General features: G+C 48.2%; 1 protein-coding gene across 2 annotated transcripts in view; it reads left to right on the top strand.

Moving 5' to 3' along the window:
* Positions 1 to 946: 946 nt before the first annotated feature.
* Positions 947 to 4,720, top strand: part of Vps13d (vacuolar protein sorting 13 homolog D) — a 234,091-nt gene continuing 230,317 nt past the window's right edge. For both annotated transcript variants that reach the window (XM_031379407.1, XM_031379403.1), the window contains exon 1: positions 947 to 1,050. The gene's annotated coding sequence lies outside the window, so the exon portion shown is untranslated. The remainder of the gene's footprint in view (positions 1,051 to 4,720) is intronic.

The following is a 4,720-nucleotide window of genomic DNA, read 5'->3' as shown; positions in this document are numbered from 1 at the left end:
TCTTTTAATATAGCAAGTAACAAATGAATCTATGTGGCTGGCATTATACGTCTATCGGACAGCACTGATCTAGGAGAAAAACATGCTAAGCAGAGAGAATGACAGATGCAAAGGACCTGAAGCAGGAACAGAAGCATGCTGGGAGTCAAGTGGACCAGAGAAGGCCATAGAAAGGGAATACGACCAGAAAAACTTTAGTGTGGCACAGTACAGAGGGTTTTTATTTTTTACTTTTTTTTTTTATTTTTGAGACAGTCTCATGTAGTCCAGATTGGCCCTCCAATTCACTACGTATCTGAGTATGACCTTGAACACCTGACCTTCCTTTCTCTACTTCCTGAGCTCTGTGCTCAGTGTGTGTGCTTACAAGTGTGTGCCACCATGCCTGGCTTTATGTAGTGGTTCCTGCTTTCAGGAAGTATTGTGTGTATGTGTTGGGGGTGGAAGAGTGAGAGGGTGGGGAGGCAAACCAGGAGGTCAGAGGACAGCTTGCGTGAATCAGTTCTCTCCTTCCACCACATGGCTTCTGAGAATTGGTCATCTGGCTTGACTGCAGACTCCCGTTCCAGCTGAGCTATCTTGACAGCTCAGGAGGCGAATTTTAATACAAGTGTAATGGGGAGAGTGGTTTAAGCAGGAAAAGTCATGGTTTGAATTACAGACTTCAGTGGCAGTCAAGAGGTCACTGCGGGTGGTGGGATGGAAAGGTAGATGGAAAGTAGGGCATTTTTGGAGGCACGGTAATGTTTGGACTAGGCTCACTTATATCCCTACGCTGTCCCGGCTCTCAGTTTACCCATCTGTAAAATGGGACTCACGAAGCCCCCAGCATCCTGGGAGGCACCCGCAGCCGTACAGGAACGGCCGCTGACGCTAGGGGGAGCCCCAATCGACGGCTCGGTGCTCCGTTGGCCAGGCCCAGGCACATAGCCACTCGATTGGTCGAGTCTAGCGCTCTAGTCACCGCCATTGAGGAGTGGCGGAGAGGAAGCACCTCGCAGAACCGGGCTTGGGCGGCAGCGACAGCAGTAGCTACAGCTACAGCGACAGGTAGGGGGGCGGCGGTCAGGACCGAGGACCTCACGGAAGGCGGCCACGCGATCGACCGGGCTGGGCTCCGACGGCCCGGCTCGGGGTCCGCGGCAGCCGGCCTCTCCTGGAGCCCGGGCGCCCTCGCGGGGACCCCGGAGCCCGAGAGTCGCTGGCACTTCAGGCCCGGGCTCGGGCCACTAGTCCTGCAGCCTGCAGACACCCCTGGATTTTGGGTGTCACTTCTCCCGAGACTTGATCCCAGCGTACGAGGGTCCCTTCAGCACGCCCCGAGTGGGGCTGCGTCCCTTCCCTCAGTGCCTCCATCCCCTGTGGGGTCACCACTGGGTGGGGGCATCAGGCTTGGTCCCGGGGTCCCCTCTCTAACCCCACTCCTCCTCCAGCTAGGCGACCCTTCGCCTCTCTTACCCCTAGAGAGCCATCTTCTCTAGGCTTGGTGGCTCTGTCCCCTGTTGCTGACAGCAGACCGGAGATATGGAAAGGCCAGGGAAGCTTCGCGCTCCTGTGGAGCCCCGGGCCTGACACACACTTGGAGTTGTCCCCTTGTGGCAGAGCTCCTGGAATCCCTCAGCACGCAACCCTAGCTGCCTGGCAGAGGGATTCTCCAGGTCCAATTGCCAAAGCTTCCCATTCCCTGTCTGGCCTCTTCTCGGGTGGGGCCTGGCTCAAGGTCATGTCCGGCTGTCTGCCCAGGCTGTGGGTTGAACCCAGATCCTCAGCGTCACCTGCCACACCAGATAGGGGAAGCCAGGTGTGGGTTATTGCCGGGCAGCTGCCTAGAAGTCCTGATGAACCGGAGCATATAAATAATTTGGGATTCTGGCCAGTCTGGCGGACCTTCCTGAAACCAGATTCCTTAAGGGAATCCTTGAAGTGGCCTCAAGCCTGCTCTAGATGCTTAGCAGAGCTAATGGATGCTTTCTGGCTTGGGCCTCACACTGAGCAGAAGAACTTCTTAGGGCGCTAACAGCCCATGCCTTTTAAGTGTGTACTTTGTGTTCTTCCACATTGAGAATAAGTATGGTAGGGCCAGAACATGGGTATAAAATGACAATAGTTTCCTGAAAAAGTATTATTATACACTTATTTTGTGTGTGTGTGTTGGGGGCTTGGGGGGAGGTGCGGCTGTCAGAAGACCACCTGTGGGAGTCTGTAGTCTCTTTTTTAACCATATGGGTTCTGGGGATTAAAACTCAGGTCTTGGTAGCAATTTCCTTCACCCTCTGAGGCATCGTGCTGGACTGACAGAAGTTTCTCTTTACTGGGAAAACATCTGGAGTTGGCATTTTAGGGAGAGTTGGTTTTTAGGACTGAAATTAATGGCAATAACAAAAATAAAGATTACTCTAGCCGTGGCTGGGTGCCCAGGACGGTTTGAGGCTCACATAGTAAAGCAAGGTAGGTAGTCAGTTTCACATTGTGTTTTTAATAGATTTACCTTGTTAAAATGACAATAGAGAAATGTCTCTTTTATTTACACTGTGAAGGATTTTTGATTAAAAATAATTTTTTTTTGTGTGATCTTTAAAACAAATGCTGAAGAGTCTCCCCCAGATTCTTGGCTTTATGTCTGGAGCATAACCCCCCTCCCCCTAAATCTTTTGAAAGAAATAAGATAATAAGGTACATTTTCTGCAAAATGTTTCAGTAATATTGTTATTGAGACAGGGTCTCAATATGTAGCCCTGCTGGCCCAGAACTCCCTATGTGTATGCGATGATTGGTCTTAAATTCAGAGATTGCCTGCCTCTTCTTCCATTGTGCTGGAATTAAAGGTGTATTTCAATACCCTGAAAAGTTAACTGATTTTTTTTAATTGTCCCCGATTATAATTATGTCTTGCACGGAAGTGCTAGATACTACTAACAAGTAAATATCAGTCTTCCACTTTTAGGGGACTTTTGTTTTGGATCTGTCTCGTGTTGTTAGCTTTTTCTTTGGGGTGCACGTATCTCCTGGCAGTAAGATAAATTACTAGTCATGGGGCAAAGTCCTTGGAAAGGATCCTGAAAACACTCTGGTTCCAAGTGGGACACAAGCCACAGGAAACCTGGAATGTCTGGTGTGGTGGCTGGTGACCAACGTGATGGGCTAGGAGCAAGATTTACAGCTCAGGGTTCTTATTGGAACCCACTAGATGAGTGATCTGAGAACCCATCCAAACTTCTGTTTTGAGACAGGGTATATAGCCCCTGGCTGTCGTGGAACTGCGATGTAGACCAGGCTGCCCCATCACAAACCCGTCTGCCTCTGCCTGCCCCTGTGAGATAAAGGCACGCGCCACCATTCTTGCCTCTCGCTTAAACGTTTTTTTCTTGGTCTCAGTCTTTCTCCTGCTCACTTAAAAATGTTTATTTTCGTGTGTATGTATGCATTTGAGTCTGAGGGTGGGTGTGCCCATACCGCAGCATGCCAGTGGGGGTTAGAGGACAACTCGCTGGAGCCAGTTCTCTCCTGCATGTGGGTCCTAGGGATGCAATTAAGGCCTTTACCCTCTCAACTTAACTGTTTGTAATAGTAAAAATATCTATGTAACTTTAGGCCAAACTTTTCTTAAAATTTATTTTATATTATGAGTGTTTTGCCTGTATGAATGTCTGTGTACCACATGGGTGCCTGGTGCCTATGGAGGATCAAAGAGGGCATCAGATTCTGTGAAACTGGAGCCACAGATGGTTGTGAACCACCAGGTGGGTGCTGGGAATTGATTGAACCTGGGTCTCTGGAAGAGCAGCCAGTGCTCTTAACCAATGAGCCATGACTCTAGCTCCCCAGCAAAACACTTTTACAAATATTAAAGTATCATTCATTTACTAACAGCAGATGAAAGGAAAACTGACTTCAACTGCCAATCAATATTGTCTAGTAGAATAATCTATATTTTTATAATACTACAAGCACAGTGTTATGCTACTTATTGTAACAAACAATTGTGATCCAGTACTGAATCTGAATGCTGAACCCGTAACCAGAGCATTCGTGGTGTTTGCCTTTGTTGGCTAAAGTCGTCATTAGGTCAGCATCAATGGGAATGTTGACGACTAGTGATAAGGCTGGAGATGTACCTAAGTGGGTAGGGTGCTTTGCCTACTGTGCTTGAAGCCCTAGGATCAGTTCCCATCCACCATATGTGAAGGTGCAGACTTGTAATCGCAGCACCTCCTAAGAAGGTGAAGACAAGAGAGTTAGAAGTTCCAGGTTCTGTCCTTAGCTATGTGGTGAGTTCAAGAGCAGCCTTGGATAAAAGATCAGTGATAAAGCATTGCCTTTCTCTTCCATTTTGATGATTTTATGAATGAGCCTAATGAATAAATTTGCTAATTTTAATTAGGGCACCCTAACTAGTGTTGTAGAGTGAATTTCATGCACTTAGCCTCTTGAACATTTTTTGCTTCAATCTAGGTTCATGCTTTCTAGCATTTGGGAGGGATGAGTCTTTGCTGATTGGGGTTGTCACTGGTATTGTAAGATGCTTATCGGCTTCTACAGGCCCTCCTCACAAGCTAGCCATAAGAGCATCTGAGGTAACAATAATCAAAAATGTCTTCACAGAGCTGAAGAGATGGCAGTGGTTAAGAACACTATTCTTTGCCAGGTGGTGGGGGCACACACCTTTAATCCCAGCACTTGAAGGGAGAGACAGGTGGATTTCTTAGTTCAAGGCCAGCCT

This window comes from Mastomys coucha, unplaced genomic scaffold, assembly GCF_008632895.1.
Source record: "Mastomys coucha isolate ucsf_1 unplaced genomic scaffold, UCSF_Mcou_1 pScaffold18, whole genome shotgun sequence".
Classification (NCBI taxonomy): domain Eukaryota; kingdom Metazoa; phylum Chordata; class Mammalia; order Rodentia; family Muridae; genus Mastomys; species Mastomys coucha.
Note: the sequence above shows the minus strand (reverse complement) of the source record. Positions and strands in the feature narration are given on the sequence as shown.